Source organism: Natator depressus, chromosome 3 (assembly GCF_965152275.1).
Source record: "Natator depressus isolate rNatDep1 chromosome 3, rNatDep2.hap1, whole genome shotgun sequence".
NCBI classification, from domain to species: Eukaryota; Metazoa; Chordata; order Testudines; family Cheloniidae; genus Natator; species Natator depressus.
The window spans coordinates 38,206,971-38,234,413 of NC_134236.1; the positions used below are offsets into that span (position 1 = coordinate 38,206,971).

The 27,443-nt window shown below is 42.6% G+C and overlaps 1 protein-coding gene across 25 annotated transcripts in view; it reads left to right on the forward strand.

The window, feature by feature from the left end:
* The window catches only part of MYT1L (myelin transcription factor 1 like), a 384,826-nt gene that overhangs the window by 65,186 nt on the left and 292,197 nt on the right, over positions 1 to 27,443 (forward strand). The window contains exon 1 of one of the 25 annotated variants that reach the window (XM_074947726.1): positions 8,975 to 8,997. The exons of the other annotated variants lie outside the window; for them this stretch is intronic. The gene's annotated coding sequence lies outside the window, so the exon portion shown is untranslated. Of the gene's footprint in view, positions 1 to 8,974; positions 8,998 to 27,443 lie in introns of those variants that run through there. 25 annotated transcript variants of the gene reach the window in all.

Consider the following 27,443-nt stretch of genomic DNA (forward strand, 5'->3'; position numbering starts at 1 on the left):
AATGTATAACATGGATTTTATGGCAGCAAACACTAGGATATGAACACTTATTACCTTAAGCAGGAGTTGCACCGATCTAAAATTGGTTAGAAATATTATTTTCCTGTCTGGAATATCTGAGTACTTTCAACACATACATTGGATGTAGAGGACACAATTTAGGCCGCCTGTAAACACGAAAGTCATCCCATGAAGTCAATGGGAATTGTGGCCCCTTCTGATGGGTCAGAATTTGGTTGGATGTGTCTGAAAGTTTTGTCAGCTTAAAAAGTTAGAGTTTCAGTATAAAATGGCAACACTGTAGTTGGCCTGTCTGTGGAAGCCAGTGCTAACAGGAGTGCAAATTAGTGCCATTTGTGATGGATGTTTTTAGTGATGTGTGCACGGCACTTTGCTGAGAACCAGACTGAGACTACCAAATCATTTTCCTTTCAGTAGGCCATTGAACAGTCATCAGATGCTAACAACATTTGATCGTTAGCGACCTGGTCTATGTTTGAATCAGTGACCTGGAGGAGATAGGCCTATTATTAATCCCCTGGGATGATCGTTCTCTGCAATTATAGTAAATTTTCAATTGTGATACATTGAGAAAATTCATTGTTGCATGGCCATCAAACGCATACTTCCACTTACATAATGGCATATAATGATAGTGTCCTAGGTGTAATATGAAGCATCTACAAAGTTATACTAGCTGCCAAGAGTTCTTTTCTTAATACTTCTACTTCACTGGTTTCTATGTACACAGAAATACACACACCAATATCCTCTGCTAGATAGAATGAGACCTGCTCAAAAGTTACCAATTTTGTAACTGTCTCACCCTCTAGTGGCTTGTCTGAAAACAGAATGTGAGCCATACTTAAAGAGAGAGCTGTTTTTGGAGTAGTAAATTTGGACTTTTCGTTCCTTGTGTGTTTAGCTGGCAGCTGTGGTGTCTGTATGTCACATTGGTGCCTGAGTGATCTGAGCTCCTATGAACCCCAGACGTTCTTCATTGCCCTTGATGGGGTGGGGAGGAGTATGTAGTATGCTGTCCATTGGGCAGGTTGCCAATTTCTACAACATATCATCTGTCCTGCTCAAAAGTTTATACATTTAAGCATTGGAAAGGAGCAGGTCTACTATTATTGAGCCCACCAGAGATTCTCCTGGACAGGCCTGAGTTTTTGAATTAGGGCCATTAATTTTATTCCCCTGCAGCAAGTACAGGTATGATTAAGTGGCAACTGTAGTGTCAATATAAAGTTGTGCCCAGGATTGCTAGACACTGTCTTATGTTTCTTTACTTCACTCAAGCTATGTTTTTTGTCACACTGATAAAAAGATGCTCTGCTTAATAAGAGGCACTACAGGTCTTACAAGGTAGCTGGGGACCTCAGAATAGCAACATGCAGGCAAAGGTAAGAAATCACATGTGCATTAAGCACTGACCCTTCAGCATCCCAGGCTCACTTTGGCATGCCCATGAAAATGTGCTCGAGTTTTTTTTCACCTACAATGAATTGCAGGAGTAATATTTAATAACTAACTGATGGTAGATAAAAATCAGGTAGCTAATATGCATGTAACTACTGACCTTTGCAGATAGAGTCCCATTTTGTGCAGCGGTAATTTTTGCTTGAAACGGAGAAGCTGTGCTGCAGCTGGTCTTAAAATATGTCCCCAGTGGCATAGGCAAAATTAGGGGTGGTATGATATAATTGAATGACTTTTATCCCATTGTTCACTCATGCATCTATTAGTGAGGTATTGTTTTCCTTTCAATGTTGCTAGAGTTGATTAGGTGAACACATCTAGTAAGTCAGACCTCACATTTAAAGAGTATTGCCAAATTTTCTGGAGACCCCCCCCTCCCAGATTTTGGCAGAAACTAACCAGAACCAAAGATCAGCAGATTCTCATAAGAACACCCAAATGTCACAATGCCACTTTCCTAGGAAATACAGTAGGTGAATAGATTTTTACACTCCCCTTCTACACTTTTGATCAATCAAGGCCATGTTTATTCTTTTTCTTTTCCTGCAATTAGCTCTAGAGATATTTAAGCAAGTAATCATCTAAACCTCTGAGTTCAGAAAAGGGAAAAAGATCCTATAAGATTTTAAAATTAGGAACTGTATTCATATCAAGATCCTCACAAGTATTTCCATGCCCTCTGTTTTCACCCTGTCGTCCCCACCCGCCTTTCCACATCTCCTCCCCAGATAACACTGGGACAGTCTTTTGCACTAATCAGATAAGCAGATAGGAGTTTCAAGTTTTCTGAAGGGAATTGTTCATAAAAGCCAGGTTTTTGCTCTACTTCTATTGGGATTTACTGTCAGGAAGCAGTAGGGAAATGCTCATTAAAATGAAAAACTAGTTGTAGTAATTTAAAGCATATGCAAGAATTGCTGTGTATTGCAGAAGATAATGATGTTTGAAATATTAGCGTTAAAGCACTTGAGTCCTCACTATACTGTTGTCTCCCAAGTGTTGAGCTATGGCTGGAAAGAGGGTCTTGTGTAGCAGACACAAAAGAAATTATGTTCCTTTTAATTTGTTTTAGATAGATCTCTATCTTCTGAGAGCATTTTGGATATAACTAGCACAGATTAGGCTATGAAATGATTTACCATGTGTTTTGCTAATGCAGATTCTAACAGCTGTGAATAAAATGTGAATTTTCAAAAGCTGTAAATGGAACTGGAAAAAAAGCAGGGGCGGAAATGTGTCTCCTTCTAGAAAGAAATCCTGTTTAGAATATGGGAACTGGTCTCTGGTTTAGGAAAATTAGGGCACTAAAGGTGAGACAGCTGGCTTGTTACTAATAATAGTTGTGTTGTAACCAGAGCTTCCTTGATTCATTCAGGAATTTTCAGAAGCTGTGATGACATATTGTATCTATTTGCATCACAAATTCAATTTCAATATTCATACAAATAGAGCGATTACTCTGTCTCTGAAGAACTTGATTTGTCTTCCTGTCTGCGTGCAGCAAAAAGCATTCACAGCTTAGCTTTCGGGATGCTGCACTGGAAGATTTTAATCGTCGATAACGGAAGCACTCATTATGGAAAATGTGAAAGTGACTAGAATGGTTGTGGGCACAAAATTTCCTATTTGAGGTTGGAGCTCATTAGAAACGTTGTCCTTTAAGAGGTGATGGTAGCAGTAGGGTATGTGGGGTGATTTTGACTGACAGGATTCACTCACCCCAGTTAATCAAACTATATCAGCCAGGTGAAGAGGAAGAGAAGAAAGGCAAAGGAGCAAGTCACTGGTGTGGGTCACTGGCTCTGGGATGCAGAGCTACAATGGCAGCTTTGGTGCAGAGGTGACACAAGATAAGTGGCAAGTTCAGGAGGTGGGGGATCTTGCAGGAGAAAGGGAGGCCTGCAGCAGCAGCAGAGTCAGACACCTTAGAGAAAAAAGAGGGGGCCTGAATCAGACAAATGTGCCTGAAGAGGAGGGGGGGGGAGAGAGAGAGACATACACGAGGCTCTGGAGGAGAGACAGTTCATTGAAAAGGGAGACACAGAGGGCAAAGGCCTGAAGGAGAAAGAAAGGGGGTGGGAAGGACAGCAGCAGAGAGGAAGGGGGAGGTGTGCTTGTTACTGAGCAAGAAGACAGAAGATTCATCAGAACCAAAAGGAATGATATAGAGCCAGAGACATTTTATCTGATGATGCCTCAGATTTAAATTCATTTATTAATTTTGGGGGGGAGGGGAGTTCCCACATTCTACAATTCTCCTTAAGCAGCATTTTAGGAGCTCTCATGTATTTGCAAAACCTCAGGACCATTTTTTTTAAAATATCCATTGAATGTTTGTCAGCATGGATTCCCACACTCTGTGCTATCCTAGTACCTGATGTGGTTAAGTTCAGTAAGATCTTGTAGCTCTAGAGTCTGGTTTTATCCACTATAATGTTTTGTAACTTGTATTTATTTTTATTCATGTGAATGCTTATATTTTCAACATGCTGTACGCTAGCTCAATATTATTACTGTAACCTCTGTCCTCCTCCTCCTCCCACCCTCTTTTTGTTGTGGTATTATCCCCTTTACTACATAGGACCAGATGCTCCAAAGAGTTTAGCATCCAGGGCCATTTCATTTCAGCCCCTAAATGAAATGATCATTAATGCCTGTGTTCTTTTGAACCTTTGGCTCATCATGTCTACATTAGATTGTAAGAGCTTAGAGGTCAGGATCTTTTTGTGATGCTCCCCTCTGATGTTGTCTGGACCGGTGATCTGCTAGGTCATTCCAATCCCTGACTCTGGGAGCCAGCCTTACCCTGCTCTGCTGTGAGAACCCCTGCTCCTGAGCTGTTCACGCACAACCTCTGGCCTGTAAGCTGCTCCTTGGATTCTGCAACCAAATTACACTAGTCAATATCTCCGGTTGCAGACACAACCCTAGGAACCTCTGTCCAGTTATGCTGGATGCTGCAAGCTTTTATGAGTTCATCAGTTTAACAAAGAAATTGATATGTATCAGGCTTGTTATCCCAAGGGTAGTTTCTGACACGCTTCAAACCAAATGCACTGCTTCAGGTAGAATAAACAAACAAATCTATTAACTACAAAGATAGATTTTAAGTGATTATAAGCCAAAGCATAACAAGTCAGATTTGGTCAAATGAAATAAAAGCAAAATTCATTCTAAGCTGTGTGACTGCTTGGTGACTTACTTTGTTCAGTGGTGTTCTGAAACCACTTAAATCTTACTTTTTATACTTAATAAAATCACTGAAAAGAAAAGGAGGACTTGTGGCACCTTAGAGACTAAGGTGACACAAGTCCTCCTTTTCTTTTTGCAGATACAGACTAACATAGCTGTTACTCTGAAATAAAATCACTGTTGTTTATTAATAAACCCAGAGTAAGTGATTAATACCTTGGGGAACAAACAGCTGTGCATATCTCTCTGTCACTGTTATAGAGAGTGGACAATTTATGAATTTACCCTGTATAAGCTTTATGAATTTATAAGAGTAAAATGGATTTATTTGGGGTTTGCATCCCACTGGGAACTGGGTGTCTGGGTGCTGGAGACAGGTAACCTGCTGAGCTGTTCAGTTAAGTCTGCAGCTTTGGGGGTGTGGACCAGTCTGTGTTGCAACAGGCTAGAATGTCTGGCTCAACAAGACAGGGTTCTGGAATTCCCAAGCTGTCAGGGAAAACGGGCTCAGAGGTAATTTCAGCACCATCAGGTGACAGTCCCAAGGGGATCTCTGTGACCGAACCTGTCACAAGCTGATCTTAACACTTTCAATGCCCTTACAAACTTAGATGCTTCTCACCACAGGCTGGCTGGTTGCTCTTCAGCCAGGCTCTCCCATTTGATCAGTGCTTCAGTTGCTTGGTGTGGTGTCTGTAGATGTAGGTGGAAGAGAGAGGAAGAGCATGGCAAAGTCTCTCCCTTTTATCACATTCTTTCTTCCCTCCAGGTTTTGCCCTCCCCTCCCCCCCCCGCCCCCGCTTTAGAATCAGGTGAGCATTACCTCATCCCAGTCCCAAACTGACCAAAGGAAGGGGAGTGACTCACTTGAGAGTCCAACAGATCCTTTGTTGTTGCCTAGGCCAGTTTCCTTTGTTCCTGTGAGGCTGGGCTGGGTTTATCCCATACATGCCCTGATGAGGTGTGAACTGCCTCTCCGCTCTTCGAGAGTTTTTTCCTGGGCTTGCTTTAAGCCATGAGAACACATTTTCAGCCTCATAACTATATACATGAAACCTATAACATTACTATAACATATCTGTAACGATTACTATAATATCACTATAACAACAATGCTCAGTGCATCATAAGCCTTCCGAAGACACCCGACATGACAAATTTTGCATTAGATATAATCATATGATAAGGATGAACGTGGGGGTGCTGGTTGTTCCCCTGAGGTACAGAACGTCACACTTGTCATCTTAATTGTTTTATGAGGACCCGAGCTAACTTCTGAGTGCTGTTTAAAGGTAGCAACACTTAAAACTTTTCCTGTGTGTAACTTGGAAAACGGAACAGCCAGATCTTGTGACACCACTGCTGTTTCTAGGTTTTGCTGTTGCTAAATTCAAAGCAGACTTTGCTACTCGCTACAAAAATATTGAGACTCCCTTATTTTTCAAGGAATTGAAATACCATAGATAATTTTAAGGCCTGGCTTGACAAAGCCCTGGCTGGGATGATTTAGTTGGGGTTGGTCCTGCTTTGAGCAGGGGGTTGGACTAGATGACCTCGTGAGGTCTCTTCCAACCGTAATCTTCAATGATTCTATGATTGTATGAATAGCCATGTGCTATGGGCTCCTGATAAGCATTCATTAACATAGTGAAAATTTTGCTTACACATTGCCAAAAGACTGTACCTAGGTCACTTAATCTGCTTGACTATGCTGATAACTTAAGCCAGATTTTCAAAATGGCCTCAGCAATGCCTCTAACCTTTCACCTGCAATCGTTTGCTCAAGATGTTGAGTCTGATAGTATATATTTGTAGTGCACCCAGTTCTCTCACTGCACTCAACAGGAGTGCAAAACTAGATGTCACTTTTGAAAACAGCCTTTGCAATTTTACAGAATTTCAGCTTCTGTAAATTTATATTTTCAGTTATTATGTAAAAAGTATGGAGAGAGATGTTTATTTTATTTTCCAAAATATACAGATTTTACCATATAATTTGATGTGTTTTAAGCTGTGTGTAATTTAAATAGCATCCAGGATGAATTTTCTGTTGTTCTGTTTAGGTCAAATCTATCACTGTCTTCTTAACTGAGGCAGAGCTCCCACTGGCTACAAGATACCGGAGATAGAGTAAAGTCTTCAGGTTGCTGGCCTTCATGGGTTGTTTGTTATTCCTTTACTCCACATACAGCTTGAAATGAGTGATGTGACACAGCAGCTGCTACAGCATCAGAGCGCCCTTCTGCGTAGTGGGAGTCAGGGTCAGGGAAACATGGCTCTGGCAAGGGAGGCATGCAAACCTGCTCTAACTCAGCCCAGATCTAGTCCCCGAGTTTCTATCCTGCCTCCCAAGAGGCATCCATATGTTATGTACACAATCAATTCCAGTTTGATATAGGTGTGGATAGGGCCTGATCCTGGGAAATACTGAGCACCACCACAAGCATTAAGGCAATGAGAGTATAGGTACTCCATCATCTTCAGACTAGCTGATGGTAAGCCTTAAGAAGAGTTAGGCAGTTTACAGTACCTAAGGGTTTGATTTAGGGCTGTCAAATTATTTGAAAAAAAAATCACAATTAAAAAAATATTAAATTAAAAAAAGTCATAATCGCAGTTTTAGTTGCACTGTTAAACAATAATAGAATGCCAATTTAAATGACAACATGGAATACAAAATGCACAGTGCTCGCTTTATATTATTTTTACATATTTTATTTTATTACAAATATTTGCACTGTAGAAAGATAAACAAAAGAGTATTTTTCAATTCACCTCATACAAGCACTGTAGCGCAATCTCTTTATCATGAAAGTGCAACTTACAAATGTAGAATTTTTTTTTTTACATACCTGCACTCAAAAACAAAACAATGTAAAACTTTAGAGCCTACAAGTCCACTCAGTCCTACTTCTTGTTCAGCCAATCACTAAGACAAACAAGTTTGTTTACATATACGGGACATGATGCTGCCCACTTATTTACAATGTCACCTGAAAGTGAGAACAGGCGCTCATATGGCACTGTTGTAATATTAAATGAGCACTGTACACTTTGTATTTTGTGCTGTAATTGAAATCAACGTATTAGAAAATGTAGGAAAAAAGATCCAAAATATTTATAATAAATTTAAATTAGTATTCTATTATTGTTTAATAGTGTGAATAAAACTGCAATTAATCATGACTTTTTTTTTAATCTAGTTAATTTGTTTTGCATTAATCACTTGAGTTAACGGCGATTAATTGACAACCGTAGTTTGGTTGGATCCACTCCATGCAGGGATAGTGGAATGCCAGCCCTGTTGAAGCCATTTACAATAAACCACATGACTTGAACAGAGGAACATTAGAAGTTTCTACATTTTAAAGTACCCTAGAATTTTAAATGTAGGCCCAAATATTTTATGAGACAAAACAGATCTTTAAAACAAAGACAAAATATCTCCTTGTCTTTTTGGGGAAATTACTCCAAATGTAATAAGAATTAAATGTGATTTTCGAATTTAACAAGTGAGTTTAAAAAATAAAAAGGGATTTCTTACTTGCAACTACCGTACAAGCCTAAAAAATTTTGGAAGCTCTAAACAGGATCATTTTGTCAGGGAGATGGGGAGGGAATGGGACACCCTTAATTACAGTGAAATACTGGGAGAATTTTCAGGAAAGAGACAGTGAGGGAAAATGATGCACCTTTTGCTTAAAAAAAAAAAAAAATGTAAGAGACTGGCCTTCCTAAAAGGGCATGGTTGGCATGTGCATATGAGATGTATTCTCTAGGGCTGGATGGGTCAGTGATACTCTTTGACCATGAATGATTCACTCTCATTTGGTCCTTCCTTCTTGTTTCCCACAGTACCCTCCCAATGCCTGCTTCTCTCTCAGGGTTCCATCTCTCTGTTTGCTTATGGTTACAGTGCGAGAATATATTCTGGGCCTCTGTTAGTGCATGTGAGAATAATATTAGATTAAAAAAAGGAGCCTAAACTCAGCCTCTTTGAGACAGGGGGACTAGCACTTGAACAATATGAATGCGTAAGTTGAAAGGTACCTACGGTCGTGTCTTGTCGTTTGTAGGGCTGCTGTTAGATTGTGTGATTTCTCAGGACATCTCATATCAGCTTGCATTAACGCAGGCTCCATTATGCATGTGGATGAGGTGACTGCATGATAACACCACAAGTAATGCAGATCACGACTGTATGTTCACAGGATATCACCTCTTCTTCCTGTAAGAATGCGTAAACACAGAGCGCTCAAGAGGGATTTACACAGGAACTTTTTCTCAAGCACATAACAATATACAAATATCTCAGGATCAAAGGTAAGTCAAAGAAAAATGGCACTGAGTAGAATAAGTCAGCTCAGCTTGCAGACTAACTCTATGACAGACCCACAGGCAACTTCAGAGCTGTCAGCTTCACTGCCTATGGAGCCCACCAAGGAGCCAGATGCAGCTGCTGGAAGAGTATTTTTCACCGCTTGGCATCTGGGTTCTGTGATGGCCTTGTGTGTCATGTGTCCGAGCAGGAGCTCTTACTCTGTTGCGGAAGATGGACACAAAGGAAATTAGGATTTTCCTGTATTAATAGTGATCAAAATTCATTTGCCAATTTATTTTTAAAGTCAGGTTCTACCTGCCAATATTAAACAACAGCTAAAATATTGTAAGAAAAACAAACCAGCAGCTTTGCTTCAGTAAGAACACACCTTTAAATAGTGTTTGTTTTTGGATTCTCACAGTCAGTGATTTTCTGAGCAAAGTGAGATTGTGTGTGTGTGTGAGGGGTTAGCACAACATGTAGGAAATTACACGGATGATATCTTTGTATGCATCCGTGCATAGCTGCAGTCTAGGCATAAAGTTTATTCACTCGCCTTCTACCATGATGATTGATGTTACTGGTGCTAATAAAAAATACACCTAAATGCTCTTTCACTTGGCCATTAAATCCCTGAGCATCACACTTAAAATGTACCCCTGCAATGCTTAGGTAGTTGATAAACTGAAATACTGTGATGCTATTATAACTAGAAATTGAGGTAATGTAATTCTTCTTTAACCCCCATTTCTTTCAAATCACAAAATTAACTAACATAAATAAACAAATTCCAGTTTTTAATTTCACAGTCTTTCTCAATCTTCCATACACTGGGAATATCTTAGTGGTTTTCCAACAATCAGAAAACTACTGATCGATCATTACTTACATGAGATGCTGAACTAGAGTTACTAAGCCCTATTGACTAGTTAGCCTGAAATTAATACTACATTGTAATGGGAAAACAAAGAAAAATGTATCTGGTTTTTGAGTATCATCTTAGGCAAAGTAAAAATAATGGCTAGACTCGCTATGGTGACAGGTTGTTTGCTTGGTTGGTTGTTTGATTTTTAACTCAGAAAGACACTAATTTATGGGGCTACATTTTTTGAAAAAAAGTGGCCTCTAATTTGAGGAGAAATCCTGAAATCCATATTCTGACCCAATTTCCTTTGAAGTCAGTGTAATTCAGGGCCTGAGTAAAGATGACTGGGCTTAACCTTTGTGCATACAGTCATTTGCAGGTGCAACAGAGCACTATGGTGGACAGCCATTACTCAGGCTTATGAGCACTTATTCACATGAGTAGTCCACTTCAAATCAATGGGACTACTCAGGTTGAGAATGTGCTCACCAACAACAGGTGAAATTCACTCCTGAGCAGAGGGCTAGCACAAGACCAGTGCCTCACTTAAGTCCCACATAAGCCTTTAAATTGCACATGTGAATGCTGTTTAGACAAGAAAACCTGTAATTTGAGCAAGAAAATTTGTCACTTATAATAAAAAATTACCATGTGTGTGCAGAATAGCTTCCTCAGACGGAGAGGGTCCTTTGAAAAAATTGCCCATCTAATCCCATTTGTTTCCAGAAGCTGGCTTCATAAATTTGATTTATTTTCTATGAAAACAAGGTATGATTACTTTATTTTGCTGACTCCAGAGTGATTGGAGAAGCACTTATCACATTTCAAAAGGAATTAATACACTACTTCAATAGTTTTTTTCTAATTCAGTTTCTTTAAGTCTTTAAACATGGACAACCTTCAAAATGTAAAGTATCAGCTCTTTACTCTAAAATAGCTACAGAGGAGGAGAAAAAAAACAGTGGCTAAAGTGGCACTGGCAAGATATATTTCATAATGTTTCTCCTTATTTATGAACACATCAGAAATTGAGAGCTGTCTTCATTCTGAAAGGTTTTTCAGATGCTGGTTTCCTTTGGTAGGGTTGCTGTAATTTCTGGATAACCCTCACTGTTCTGTGGATTTATATATTTAGGGATTGTTGGATTGGGAGGTAAATAGGGAAGAGAACTAAAACATTTGTTTGGGGGCTGCGGGGGAGGGAGGAATGTAATGAAATAATTACATGAATTTTACAAACGAGTAGAAAACAGGTCTGGAAACAGAGATCCTGGGTGGAATCCTTGCTCCACTGAAATAAGTCTAGTTCAGTTCCCTGTCTGGAGCTAGTTTTTCATGTAGGTTAGTGCTACAGGTATTTGATCTTGTATAGGTCCCGATTCAACTCCCATGGCAACCTTTCCACTGACTTTAATGGGAATTGGATCAGGCCCATAGAGACTGTCCCTTCTTTACCTCCCTGGGCAGATCATTCCATCACCAAATAAATAAAATTATGGGTCAAGACAACTTTGAGAGGGTTCCCTGTAACAGTAGCTAGTGGAATCAGTGAATATTAACCCCTGTCAGGGGACCTTTTGTAACCCTGCCCCATATGAAATGATTCGAGTCAGGAAATGAAGTTCAGTCTCTTATCAGTACTCTTTTTTGTGTATCACACTGATACTAAATAGTGTCAAAAGTAAATTAAATGTTTCCCAAAAATGGAGTAAATGAAGCCACCTGAATCCCTCGCTCTGGAAGGGAACTTGGCAGAGAATTGGAGACAGCAGTTTCAGTGCTTACAGATTTTTCTGGTAGCAAATGGCATTGCAGGGAAATCATAGATGGTTATCCTCTCCGCGGCTACCTGTGACAGTCATGTGTGTTACACTATCATTGTATCTGTTTAAATAATTGTGGTATTCTGATGTTCATGGAAGGATCTCCCAAATCTTTCTAGGCACTTTTCTTGATATTGAAAAATATAGGAATGTGTTTTAAGAGAGGGAGGTAAAATCATGGTCATGGGGATGGTTGGTATATGTTAATCTTACTCTGTGTGTGTGTGTGTGTGTGTGTGTGTGTGTGTGTGTGTGTGTGTGTGTAAAATGAAATAAAAATATTAAAAAAAACATTGAGATTAGAGATTCCCCTGAATGTTAAGAAGGGGACCCATCTCAGGTAAAAGAGAACATTTGATACTTGAACTTTTACCTGCCCTCGAGGGAGCCACTGTGTATTTGAGATTTTTTCCCAGAGGTTTCATCTCTGAAAGTCCCTGCTATAGGGACTGATGTTACAACATCAAAGATGCTGGCTAGCTGGCTCTGACACATCATTCCCAGCAGGTAACCCCATCCAGGGTTTGTAGTTTGGAGAATGATGTCATATCACAGTGGGTTAGCAGTAAGTAAGGCCGAGTGAATTATTTTAGGCAGCTTGCTTGCTCAAAAACGCAGTTTAGGGTTGACCAAAACTATTCATGAATTCAAGTCGAATTCAGCAAATAGATTTAGCCAAAAAACAAACAAAAATATTGAGAGAAAATTTTGAGGAAAAAAATGAACAGATTTTATTTTGACCTTTTCCAAGGGAAACATTTCTGTCTTTTAGTTTTGAAATGACATTTCATTTTTAAATTTAGCTACATTAAAAAAATTACCCCCCAGAAAATAACAGAAAATGGGGGAAAAAAACAAAACAAACCCCCAAAACTTTGTGTCAACCACTGAACTGAAAAATCAATTATTCGCTCAACTCTAATTAGCAGGTCATTAGTTATTACCTCAGAATCAGCTATAAGAAGCAACCACTTGAATAGATTATTAACATTTGGAGGGTAGGGGGGAGATGGCAGCATTTCACCTGGAATTTGTCATATGTCTGTGGTCACAATTGGTAATGATTGAAGACCTTGTTTAATGCACTGGTAAGTCTTAACTTAAAAAAAAATAAAAGAAATACTACACTTTTCACCATGATTTCAAAGGTTAAAACAGCTCAAATTCCCTCTTTTTAAAAAGAAGTTTAGTAGTACATATGCCTTGGCTCTGAATAACCATTTGTCTGCTGAGCATTTTATATATATATACACAACAGATGAAATCTCAGGGAAAAACTTCCTAACTGTAAAAACAGTAGGACAATGGAACAGACTGCCTCGGTAGGTTGTGGAAGCTCCTTCACTTGAGGTTTTCAGAAGGAGGCAGGGTAACCATCTGTCTTGGATGGTTTAGACACAACAAATCGTGTATCTTGGTAGGGATTTACACTATATGACCGTTGCAGTCCCTTCTAACCCTATGATTCCATGACATATACATAATGATATGTTATGTAGGTACCCTTGGGTGGGTCTGCAGCAGCAAGGATTGAACCTCAGATCTTTAGATCTTAATGCATCAGCTTCTACTGCTTGAGCTAAAAGAGCTTGCTTTCACAGCTAAGGCTGTAGTAGGCTCATCAATCTGGACATGGTCTAGCCAACACAAGAGGGGGGCAGGGTGCCACACTGAGTAGGCATAGTTTACATATATTTCTATCAACTGAGCTCCTGAGTCTTCATTTAGAGTCAGTTTTTGCTACGTGTCAGGGCTGGGATGTAGGCAGCCATGTCTAGTGGTTAGTGTGTGTGAGTGGGGGAGGCTCCCCACACCAAAGGGGGTTAAGACCCAAGAGGCCTGGACCAAGGTCAGCAACCAAGAGTCAGACATTAGGGATCAGGTCTTTCAGGAAACCAGGAGGTCAGGGTCAGGAGACAAGCTAGAGATTAGGAACCATGAGTCAGAAACCAGGAACCAGCTGAGCCAGGAAACCTGGAGGTCAAGATCAGGAGACAAGGGCAGGTAGCACTGGGTGAGCAGTCTGAAGCAGGGTGAAGCCACATTGTATGGATAACTTCCCAGTCCAACTCCTGGCTTGAGTAGAGGAGCAAGTCAATCAGGAGCTCTGTTGTTCCACTAATTGAGGCCCAAGGATAGAGCTGTCTGTCTAAGCTGGGCTTCAAGGGGTCCTGGTTATAGGTGATGCCAATTTGAGTGGAGGGTTGCCATGTAATGAACTCTCCCCCTCCCCACAGGAACCTTGTGGACCGGGTTTCAAGACCTGTGGCTCAAGATCCTCTGCTTAAGAGACAAGGCAGTAGACTGAGTAACTAATTTAAGAAGGAAAATAGCCAGTGTGCATTTTAGCTGGGCAAAAAGATGGAGGCTACCTTTCAATGCCCCATACTGTTTGACCTCTCTGCAGTTTTTGCCATAGTTGACTGCCAAGTCCTGAAGACCATCCTACATGTTACAGCAGGAATAGACAGCACAGAACTGTAATAACTCCAGTCACTCCTTTCCACCTAAAGAGTGGTGATGGGCGCAACTGCTCCTCTTCTCCAAGGGCCCTCACCTTTTAAGGTGCACAGATATTTATCCTCTCTTTCCTCTTCTTCAGCATCTACATAAGACCACTTGGAGAGAGTTCACTGCCAAGGAGACATCTGCGACACCCAGACACATAGCTCATTTTCCACAGATGCAGCCACCAACCTCACTAAGATGACATATTGCCTACAGGTAGAATTGGTTGGGCCTTTTCTGACAAATTCCTTTTTTGATGGAAAATATGGTTGATTTTGCAGAAAAGTTTTTGATGAAATAATGTCAATTTTGAAAAAAAAAACCATTGGGAGAATCTAAATAGAATATTTCTTTTCCATTGGATTAACCCTATTTGAAACATTTTGTTTTGTCAAATTGAACTATTTTGTTTCAGATCAGTTTGACATTAATTGGCGTCTGCCTGAACATGTTTCAGTACCTCAGGGGAATTTTAGTTTTGGTGCCCCCATTCTTTGCTCTGAGATGGGCTCCCAGGCTGGAATACATCTCATGATGCACAGCAGTCTCTCCTCTGGCTTGAGCTAATATAGTGCATTGTGTGAGTTCCATGACCACAATGCAATGCATCATGGGAGACTTTCTGATTTTCAGTCAGATCTACCTGCAAGGAACTTCAGGAACTGGTGAAGAACAACTGGATCAAATTTACCTGGGCAAGACCAGATTAATGCTATTTGGGAAAGAGAAGCTCTTTCCACAGACAGAATTACTCTTGTACAGAAGACAACTTCCTACTTTCCATCCAAATGGCTTGAAACCTTGTGTCCTGTTTGCCAGAAGCTAGGAATGGGTTACGGGATAATTACCTGTTTTGTTCACTCCCTCTGAAGCACCTGGCATTGTCCACTGTCAGAAGACAGGATACTGGGCTGGAGGGACCATTTGTCTGACCCAGTATGGCCATTCTTATTTTCTTATGTTGAACTCTTCACTAAACCTAGCTAATTAGGTAGCATAAGTAGTGAAAAAGTATCTCTCTACTTTCTGCTAGCTAGGGAAACTGCCATTTCTTCTGAGATGAGGATCTGGTCAGAGAGATCCATGTATTTGTCGCCTCCACACACACAATTACCAGAACTGTGGGCAAAGGGAAAATTATTTTTAGCTGTAAAACCCCCCACACATACGTTTATAGCAAGAATGAATATGAAAATACATTCATTAGCACAATACATGCATTTTCCACTTTTTATCCAAAATAAACCTTAAATGGCAGTCTGAGGAAGAGATTCAGAAACAAGAACTCCAAATCTTCCCTCTCCAGCTTCTTTAACTCGTAAGATGAACACAAACCCACTTTGTGGATTTACATTTGTTTGAACCCATATGCTTTCTTATATATTTTTGTCTGTGCAGGTGTCTGAGTCACAGAAGGATGTGATTAGGAAGAAAAGTATATGCTACGCTACTAGAGTGCATGAACTGTCTTTGTACATTGCCTAGCACAGTGGGCTCCTGGTCCATGACTAGGACTCCTAGGCACTATGATAATACAAATAATAAAGAATAATAAAATAAATGTCAAAGGCTGGGAAATTAGTATGGACCTCAAGCAACATTAGAGGAAATGGTGCTTATATATATGGATGAAGGTATGGGCATACAATTCAGTATGCTTTATCCTCCACTGCTACAGTGATCAAAGGATGATCATTTAAGACTTCTGCAGCATTCACCAGGATTTCAAACTGTTTCTCATTTTCCTAGCTAGTGGAAGTATGAAAACGAGGATGGCATGAGATGAGACTGAAGCTTACAGGGGAAAAAAGAGCCTGGTTAGTTATAGTCACATTGTTCTTTGTCCTCTGGGGCCTTAGTTTTACTCAGTCCGACTGAACCCATCAAACTTCATCCACTGCCATCTGTTCAGCAGAAACAGCTTTGCCTCTCTCCTACCCTAGTCTGCATTGTTGCCATTGCTATGAACCTCAGCTTTTAAATAACAGAGTTTGTTGTAATTACATTAAATATACCCTGGGTTGCAATAGTCAAGCTGAAGCGTGAGCCAAAAAATGCTATTTGATTCTAAGATGTGATGGGTGGTACGCCTTAGCTTGAATCATGATAGGGGTGAAGGGGAAGGGGAGAGAGACAGTTAGCTTTACCCTTGCATTTTGAGGTTTTTGTCCCTTTGTGTCTGAACAGATATATACTCTCTCTCTCTCTCTCTCAATTTAATTTCCTTTTTAAAATATGTAAAGAGAGGTCCAAATCATGATCCCATTGAAGTCAATGACAAAACTCCTTTTCATCTTAGTTCTATATCTTATAGACACCTTTCTGGCCCAGGGGGTAATTACATACTGAAATTCTGACCTTTAGAACATGAGAGCTCCTTTTGAGTCCTATCATATAAAGATGTAATTGGGCCATAACAAGCATATACAAATTTATGAAAGAAACTTGACTGAACAGTTCTGATAGATCATTTTGAAACTTGAATATCTCTGTCATTATACAAAATTTGTATTTTTAAAAAATTTCCTAAAGTAATTATAACACAATCCTATCTAGACAATGCTAGGAATTCATAGGAATTCTTATTTAACTGGATGTTTCTGATAGACTCAACACATTTTAGGCAAACTTTTGCTGTAGGTGACATAATTGACCAAAATCTAACTCACCTTTATAGCCAAGGTTTTCTAAAGTGGCTAGTGATTTTCGGGTGCTTCAATTCTTAGGTGCCAACCTAAGACACTGCAAGGAATTTTATTTTCAGAGGTGACGCTTAAAACTCCCTTTTAAAGTATCTTGAAGTGGGTACCCACGATTGAGGCATTGAGAATCACTAATCACTTTTGGAAATATTGATTTTTAAAATTAAATCTGCCTTTGATGTTCAGAAACTCTCTTACCGCTTTGTATCATCACTCCTTATGGCCTGATTCTGCATTCCTTGTGTACTAAAAAAAAACACCATTGACTTGGGTAGGAATTTTGAGTAGCAATGAATGCAGTACCAGTCACGTAATATTTTGCACTTATGCAGGGCTTTTCATGTGAGGATTTTAAAGTATGCTAGAACCATTAACTGAGCTCACTTTATCCCTATAAAGGAAGATTTTTTTTGTACATGTTTTACAGATGAGGACATTGAATCACAGAGAAGTTAAGTGACTTGCCCACGTTCTTGAAGTCATTCGTCAGTCTTGGCTTGCTGTTCAAATATGAGACCACACTGCCTCCCAGGTTCCAGTGGATTTTGCTACAGTCTCAACTATAGGAATATATGGCTCTTATAATGTAAACCACATTTCCATGAAAATTATTTTTAGAACAGCAGCCACCCTCTAACTACATTTTTTTCCCAAGTATAGCAGCAATTTTAATGTTGGCTAAACAATATTGCCGCTGTTTTCTGTGTGTGCTGTCTATAGAAATTATACGGTGAAATATGTCCTTTCTATTTTTTTCATGTTTGTTTTTTTAAGTTTAAACACATAGTGGGTTTTTAAAAGGCATTTAAGAAGGTATGGGCAAACAATTCAGTATTAAAAGTAATTTCAGATCTGTGTTGATGTGTTTCCACAGTGTTACAATTGGAGAGCTACTTTTGTTTACAGCATTTTAAACAATAGTAGTGCAATTCTATAACTTAAATGCTCTCTGGTAATATTGTTGTTCAAATATGTTGTGTGTTGGTTATCACAGTTCTCTTTCGAGTGCTCGCTCATGTCGATTCCATTCTAGGTGCGCGCGCGCCTATATGCGCAGTCGTCAGAGATTTTTGCCTTAGGAGTATTCGTAGGCTTGGCTGTGGCACCCCCTTGAGTGCCACGCTTATGCGCCGGTATATCAGGCACCGCGGGCCCTACACCCTCTCAGTTACTTCTTACCACCCATGGTTGTTAGTCAGAGTGCATTTCCTTGCATAGCAAGGGCTAGCAGTTTTCTTCTTTACTGACTTTGAGCCTTAGGACCTCGTACATATTTTGTCTTCAGTAGTTAGCATTAAGTAGCTGTTAAGTGTAGCTGGTAGTTAGAGTCCCAGGGGGACTTCACCCCAGGCGGGGCGTTCCCTGGTCTCCAGGGATTAAGCCCTGCACCGTCTGTAACAGGCCTATGCCTGTAAGTTACCCCCTTAGCAGCTGCCTCAAGTGTTTGGGGGAGTCACATGTGAGAGACAAGTGCCATATTTGTAAGAACTTTCGGCCGAGCATGCAGAAAGAGGGGGATATTCATTTACGGGCTCTCCTTGTGGAGTCCGCCCTTCGTCCGGCTTCCAAGCAGTCCTGGCAGGATTCACTGAGCACCTCGGCATTGGTGAGCAGTGCGCCCCTGGCACCGGGCTCTGCCTGGCACCATTCCCCATTGCCAGTACCCAAGAAGAAGGCGAGAAAGCATGGCTTCCCAACACCAGGCAAGAAGAGCTAGGGGTCATTGGGCAAAGGACCTGCTTCGGGCCGAATGGCCACTCCAGAGCCATGTATTTGTGCTTCTTCAGTCAGGTCTGTTAGCCCCTTTAAAGGTCTTCCTCAGACTCTCAGGAGCAGCATAGGATCTAAACCCCTGATGGCACCAATGCCTTTGCGAGCTCCCCCAGCACCGAGAGAGCAAAGGCCTCCACCCGTGCTACCGATGCAGAAAGTGCCCCAGGAATTGGCAAAAGCTCCCCACGAGGACAAGCCAGCCGTTAAGATTCCTCAGGGAGCAGTGGAGCACCACCAATCCCCTGAGATGAAGCGCGCTTTCCACCTCCACACTGCAGGTCTCTGGGATCGCCACCCAGATCCACTGGGGCTGGCCCTTGGTCACCAGCACCGTGATTGTGGTCCCTGCCATCTCAACGTGGATTGCTTAGAGGGAAGCACCAGTCTCTGTACTACTGCTCGCCCTCACACCGGTCATCCTCTTGACACCTGTCCCGGTCACCTACCCCATGGGAGCACTCTATGACCCATCTCTGGTCTCCTGGCATTCTCACCGGTCCCCTTGATACCGGTACCAGTCCCCTCGCTCCAGGCACCGGTCTCCAACGGTGCTGGTCAGCAAACAGACTCAGGCATCTACGGCCCCACCATGGTCACCGGAAGGGGATTCTTCTGGCACGGAAGGACAGTTCAGCCCCTTGCCTAGACCCCATTGGCGCAAATGGGCACCCAAGGTTGCGTTGACATCAGCGCAGTGGCAGCCCGGCCAGTGGCCAGCACAGTGGTCTTTTTGGAGCGCGTGGGGAGTGCCGGTCATTGTGATGCCCCCTTTGCACTGCTCATCTGCCTCTGCCTCAGAGGAACAGCTGGTGGCACTAACAGCACCGGGCTCAGTGCAGGAGGCATGCTCAGAGGCCGAGGCAGAGGAGACTATACCCACTCCTAAGTCTCCCTCTTCCACAGGGGAAGATGACCTTGGGATTCCCCTGGTGGCACAGTCCTCATCTTCATCCCCTGACAAGGCGGTCGCGGGGCCAGCCCACCAGATAATTTTAAGGCTCAATAGGTCCTGCTTCGTCGGGTGGCTGAGAACTTTGGCCTGGAGGTGGAGAAAATGGCTGAGCAGGCAGGAACCTTGTTTAATGTCCTGTTAACCAGTACCCCGTCCCGTGTTGCACTACCAGTGCATGACGGTGTCCTCAAGATTGCCAAGGTCCTCTAACAAACTCCTTCCTCCATCCTTCCCATCTCAAAAAGGACCGAAAAGAAATACTTCGTCCCAGCCAAAAGGTTTGAATACCTTTACACGCACCCTCCTCCAGGCTCGCTGGTGGTTTCTGTGGCCAGTGAGAAAGACAGACAGGGTCTTTATTTCTTGACTCCAAAAAATAAAGAGGCCAAAAGATTGGACCTGTTTGGGAGAAAAATTTACTCAACGGCCAGCTTGCAGTTCCGGGTGGTGAACCATCTGGCCTCCTGGGCTGATACAATTTTAATGTATGGGACTCCCTCCATAAGGTTTGGCCCACAAATTTGACACCCTGGTAGAGGGCACTGTGGCTGTTCCCTCCCTCCAAATGGTGTGAGACGCGGTGGACTTGGCAGCCAGGGTGGTCACTTCGGTGGTTATGAGGTGCAGCTCCTGGCTTCAGACCTCCGGATTCTCCCAAGAAATGCAGACCTCTATCCAGGGCCTCCCATTTGATGGGAACGGTCTCCTTTCAGACCAGACGGATGTGAGGCTGCATGGACTAAAGGACACAAGGACCACCCTTTGCTTGCTGGGCATGCATACGCTGCAGTTGGCACGTAAGCAGTTCCGGCCACCCCCACCACCAAGACCGTGGCAGCTTCATCAGGGACCTGCATGGAGAAGGGATAGAGACACAAGTTTTAGTCATCACTCACCTGCGCAGCCCGGCCCGGAAAAGTATTCCAGGGCCCAGAAGCACCCATTTCGAAGGTACACTCAAGAGCGATGCCCCATTCAATTCCCTGGATCCACCTTATTCTTTCCTCGACCAACTTCGTCCCTACTGTTTGGCCTGGTCACAGGTCACCTCGGAGCTCTGGGTACTGGACATAGTATCTCCGGGCTATTCCCAGCAGTTTTCGGCTGCTCCTCCCTCCACCTGCCCTCTTCCCCATCCCTCTTCAGGGACCCTTCTCATGAGCAAATCCTTGTTCAGGAGGTCAAAAACCTCCTGCGCCTGGTGGCAGTGGAGGAGGTTCCTCGGGAAGAAGGAAAGGGGTTCTACTCCCGCTACTTCCTAATCCCGATGGCAAAAGGGGGCCTCAGACCCATCCTGGACCTGCGTTGCCTCAAGAAGTTGAAGTTTTGCATGGTCTCCCTGGCCTCCATCATCCCTGACCTAGATCCAGGCAACTGGTACGCCGCCCTCGACTTCAAGCATGCTTATTCCCAGGTCCCAAACACTTCCTCCATTTCATAGTGGGCGGGTGCCATTTTCAATTCACGGAACTGCCCTTTGGCCTCTCATCAGCCTCAGGGTGTTTACAAAATGCATGGCGCCAGTGGTGGCTTACCTGAGATGTTGAAGGGTCCAGGTTTTCCCATATCTCAATGACTAGCTCATCAAGGGCAGGTCTCAGAAGCAAGTGCAGAACAGCCTCAGCCTGGTGTGTTCCACCTGCCATGACCTGGGCCTGTTAATAAACAACAAAAAATCCACCTTAATGCCAGTCCCAGACATAGAGTGTATTGGTGCAGTCTTCAGCTCCACACGAGCCAGGGCCTTCCTTCCAGAAGTACCTTTTCAAGCCATGTTGGACCTTATCTCCCATATACCTTATCTCCCATTCACCACAGCCCACACCTGCCTGTGGCTGATGGGCCACATGGCCGCATGCACTTACGTGGTCAGCCATGGTCGGATCATGTCGTCCCTGGATTGGTGGTTGAACTCTGGGTCAGTGTTGGAGGGAGTCCCCTTCGCAACCCCATCCCTGTCCCTGAGCCTGGTCTCTGATGCCTCGGACCTAGGCTGGGGAGCCCACCTGGGCAAGCTGAGAACCCAGGGTCACTGGCTGTGGGACGATCTGGCCCTCCATGTCAACTTTAGGGAGCTCAGAGCGGTTCGCCTGGTCTGCCAGGGTTTCTTGCCCCACCTGAAGGGCAAGGTGGTGCAGGTCCTGACAGACAATACCACTGCAAATATTACATCAACAGGTAGGGCGGTGACAGGTCTTCAACCCTTTGTCAAGAAGCTCTCTGACTTTGGAACTTTTGTATGCAGCATGCCATTCAGCTGATAGCTGCGCACCTTCCTGGAACCAAGAACATCTTGGTGGATCACCTCAGCAGGACCTACTCCTCTCGCCAAGAGTGGTCACTCCATCTGGAGGTGGTCCGCATAATCTTCCAGAGGTGGGGGACTCCCCAGGTGGACCTGTTTGCATCCAGGCAGAACAGAAAATGCCACATGTTCTGTTCAATCCAGGGAATGGACAGGGGTTTCCTGTTGGACGCCTTCCTCATTCCAGGGTCGGGAGCGCTGGCATATGCCTTCCCACCAGTGCTGTTGATTCACAGGGTCCTTGTTAAGATCAAGCCAGATAGGGTGAGGATTATCCTAATAGCCCCCACGTGGCCTCACCAGGACTTGTTCGGCACGTTGTTCAGCAGATGCCCCGCTGCAGCTATCTGTTTGGTTGGATCTGCTGTCCCAGAACCACAGCAGCTTTTTGCACCTGAACCTGGTGGCGCTGCACCTGACAGCTTGGCTACTGCATCGCTAAGCGTGGCTGAATGGGCATGCTTGGCCCCTGTTCAGCAGGTCTTGCTGGGCAGCAGGAAAACCTCCACCAGGGCGACCTACCTGGCCAAATGGAAAAAATTCACATGCTGGGCCTCAGAACAGCGTATTTGGGCTGAGCAGGCCCCTTTACAGCAGTGCTTCTCGAGCTATCTGATGTGGGGGACTGGCAATTTTTTTTTTCCAACGTCCAAGATCAGGGCACTTACTTCAGAGCCGCCCTATACAGTCTTCTACAAGGATAAGGTACAGCTGCGTCTGCACCCGGCGTTTCTGCCCAAGGTCGTTTCCCAGTTTCGTACTTGCCAGGACATATACTTACCCGTCTTCTTTCCAAAGCCTCATGCATCAGGTGAGGTGCGCAGGCTACACACCCTGGATGTCAGGAGGGTGCTGGCCCTCTACTTAGAGAGAACAAAGTCATTCCATAAGTCAACGCAGTTGTTTGTTGCAGTAGCAGACAGGATGAAAGGTCACCCAGTGTCTTCCCAGAGGATTTTGTTATGGATTACGGCCTGCATCCGCTACTGCTATGAGCTGGTGAAGGTGCATCCATCCACGATCATAATGACACACTCAACTATGGCACAGGCATCATCAGTGGCCATCCTGGCAGAGGTGCCAATCCAAGAGATCTACGGGGCAGCTACCTGGTCATCTGTCCCTACATTCACATCTCATTATGCACTTACCCAGCAAGCTCGAAACAACATTGGCTTTGACAGAGCATTGCTGCAAGCCGCACAACTGTGAACTCTGAGCCCACCTCCATGGATACTGCTTGTGAGTCACCTAGAATGGAATTGACACGAGCAAGCACTCGAAGAAGAAAAAACGGTTACTCACCTTTTTCATAACTGTTGTTCTTCGAGATGTGTTGCTCATGTCCATTCCATTACCCGCCCTCCTGCCCCTCTGTCAGAGTTGTTGGCAGGAAGGAACCAAGAGGGCATAGGGCCAGCGGTGCCTGATGTACTGGCGCATTAGCGTGGCACTCAATGAGGCGCCACAGCTGACCCTACGGATACTGCTAAGGCAAAAATCTCTGACGACTGCGCACTTAGGTGCGCGCACATCTAGAATGGAATGGACGTCTCAAAGAACAACAATTAAGAAAAAGGTGGGTAACCATTTTTTATCCTTTGCTGTGGCAGTGCAATGCAGAAAGTTACAAATTGAGGTCTTGCGCCTGGCCTCCACTACATCAAGGTAGTTAAGTGTGTGCCTAACTTCAAGCACAAAAGCAGTCTCACTGAATTAATGTGCTTAAAGTTAGGCATATAGTTAAGAACCTTTCTGAATCAGCACCTTCGCCTCCTGCTTCCAAATCAACTATGGAGTCAACATACCTATCTCCACAAGGCTTGTGTTGCTTTGTGGTGACCCTCTCAGGCAGACACATGGAACAATGTTGATGGTCTTCAGAATGAGCTATATCTAATTCCATATCTCCTTCTGCCATATACTTAGACAATAGAGTTAAAAGAAGGAAAATAGAGTTTCATAAATGGTGAGAGAAATCCCAAGGGGAAAATTTTGTAACACAATAGTTAGTATGCAAGTATTTCACTAACATTATATATTATATTCAGTTTTTATTTTGGTCCTTTGTTTCCTTAGTTCCCCTCCAGTTGTATAACTGCCCTGTCAAAGCAACTCTCTTTCAAAAGGGCTTCACCCCTCACTGCACCACTTTTAACTGTCATGTTCTTGTCATGTCTTAAAAAACCTAAAATTGGAAGTGTTTTAGTTCCCTCAGCTTAGATTGTTTAATATGAAGTAGAAAGAACACAAATGTGGGTGAAGCATGACTGAAAGGCAGGACCTCACTGATGTGGGCAGAGGTAAAGAAAAGACAAGAGAAAAGAAGAAAAGTGTGTGTGTGTGTGTGTGTATATATATATATATATATAATATACACATGCCATTTTAAAAGGAAAATTATTGGCTTGGCTATGTCTTTCTGTGGCATTTTGATCATAGGAAGCTAGATTTAATTTTCATCTTGAAATGGGAACAACTGTACTGGGGAAATTAAACACCTCTGAATTTAGTTGTATTTTACACAAGTAGAACATTAATGGTTCAGAAATTGCTGTAAGACTGCTGAGAGCCAAACCCCTATAAGTGCTGAAGGAGGGATCTCAACATGAGAGATGTCCAGCAAACATTAAGAAAAAATCTACTCATAAAAATACATGGATTTTTAAAAAAAATTCAAACTATTTGGTGTAATTCTGTTTAAGTAGGAGCTTTGAATGAGTAAGAAATGCAGAGTGGGTAATATTTCAGTAGTGCCTAAGACGCATTTTCTGAAGTGACTTAAGCACTTAGGAGCCTAACTCCCCTTGACTTTCAATGGCTGTATCTTTATTGCCAAAAAAGGTGTGTGTTTTTACAGTGACATAACTAACGCACATTAGCAATCTCACTGTAAAATTCTAGTGGAGACATGGCCTGGGTAGTTTTTACCTCAATGTAGATATGAAATACCAGCGTAAGGCAGGGGGGAGGGGTTGACCTGGTGAGCTACACTGAGGTAAAAACTACCTAAGCTTGTCTCTGCTAGCTTTTTTTTTTTTTTTTTGGGGGGGGGGGCGGGAACTGTGAAGACATAGCCAGTGAAATTTAGGCTTCTAAGTGCTGAGGTCACTTTTGAAAATGGGACTTGGGCATAACCCATCACAGGAGCCTCTGAAGAAGCCACCTAATGTGCTGAGATACCACTGCGTCTACCTGTTCTGACAGCATGGGCCCCCTTTAACCTGTCTTGCTGAGCCAGGCTATTAAAGCCTCCTCTAACACACACACACATACACACACGCTGGGCTACACCCAGCTGCAGATCAGCTCTGGGAAGACTCAGTTTAAGGGACTTGCTCCAACACTCACTCCTTTTAAGGGGTACAAACCCAAAGGTTTTATGAAATTTGCCCCCTCTCTCAATGTGGAGAGAAATTACAGAAACTGGGTTTAATAATAAACAAAACAAATTTTATTAACTATAAAAGGCAGATTTTAAGTGATAAAAGGGGTAACAAACAGAACAAAGCAGATTACTAAGCAAATGAAATCAAACATGTAAACTAAGCTAATTTCACTAAAGAAATTGGTTACAAATAATATTTCTCACCCTAGAGATTGTTGCAGGCAGGTTGCAAAGTTTCTGTGGTTCAGAGTTCCAGTTATATTCCTTGTCAGACTGGACCCCTGTCTCAGTCTGTACTTGCCTTCCCTTCAGGTGGCTTTTGAAGCCTTTCTTCTTGGGAAGACAGGCCATGGAGAGGAGGAGTCCTGTTTGCCTTCATCCCCACCCTTAAATAGGATTTACATAAGATGGGAATACTTTGTTTCCCAAACTTGAGCCCCCACCCCGCTTCCCTTCAGTGGAAAGTTACAAGAAGTCCCAGGTAATGTTTAGTATCAGGTGACAAGATACTGACATAGTAGTAAAAAGAAAAGGAGTACTTGTAGCACCTTAGAGACTAACAAATTTATCTGAGCATAAGCTTTTGTGAGCTACAGCTCACTTCATCGGATGCATTCAGTGGAAAATACTGTCACAGTTACCGCCCCTGACGCCTCCAAGGAGGGAGAGAGATTAGTATCTTCATGGTTTTATTGTTCCTTCCTGATGGCTCAGAAATCTGATAGCCTCTTGTCTTGTGGGTGTCTTACGAATACACACCCAGTTGTAATTGTTACATAGTCCATATTTACAACTTTAGATACAGAAATGATACATACATACAAATTGGATAATCATATTCAGTAAATCGTAACCTTTGCAATGATACTTCACAAGACCCGTTTTGCATAAAGTATATCTCTGCTGTGTCATATTCATAAGTATATTTTCATAAGGAGTATGGACATATAAGCATATTTTCATAAGGAATATGGAATGTAATGTCACAGCTCCTAAATCACTTAGGTACTACTGACCATTTTACCCAGTGTCCTTCAAGGGATTCTTTTAAGAAAATGGTTAATCTGAAACTGTAGTTAATCTGCAAGGAGAACTCACACTGAAGTAAAATCTTTGCATTCATAAGATTGGCAGAACTGGATTCTATGTGAGGACATATGTTGCTTTTTGGGTGCCATAAGGTACCTGAGCATACAGTACCCAGGAAGCATGGTGACGTCCCTGCACAATGTCATATGATGTCTTCTGCTTAAGTATTCATGCCCTCTTTCTGCCTTTACAGAACTAAGGACTTTTCTTAACTATATTGTTGCTCTACAGTGACAATGACAGTAAAAATCACAGTAGACACTGATGCCAGTTCCATTTTGCCTTTGTTTACTATAGTGCTGGCATTTTTATTTGTCATTTGTAAATTTCAGGAGTAAAATGGCATTTATTCTTCTAAAGGGCTGTAACATACCCAGGTGGAGATTGAACACCTTTACACATGTATAACATCATAATATATTGGTATCAGGTTTAGGAGTAATCTCTCAGGTTACCATATACTTTTAAAAGATAGTTCCCTGCACTCAGCAAGTCCTCCTGTGTGTTTAATTATTGATATTTGACTGTTCTCCATGTTAAGGTTCCTATAACTAAATTCCCATTTTAAATAATTTTCTTTTGTAATTTTCATGTTGAGGAATTGTAGCTTTGAAATCCCTTTTATTCTCAGATATGAAAAGAATGCATAGCTTTATATATGAATGTATATATTACTGAATCTCACAATTTAATCTCCTAAGGGGAGTAGAGGGGGAAGAGATTGGAAGAGGGAATCTACATTTTGAGCGAAAGGAATCGGAACTGATCAAAATCACCTCAGTGGACTTCTGAAATCCTAACATAAGAACGGTCATACTGGCTCAGACCAAAGGTCCATCTAGCCCAGTATCCTGTCTTCCGACAGTGGCCAATGCCAGGTGCCCCAGCGGGAATGAACAGAACAGGTAATCATCAAGTGATCCAATCACTGTCGCTCATTCCCAGCTTCTGGCAAACAGAGCCTAGGAACACCATCCCTGCCCATCCTGGATAATAGCCACTGATGGACCTATCCTCCATGAATTTATCTAGTTCTTTTTTTA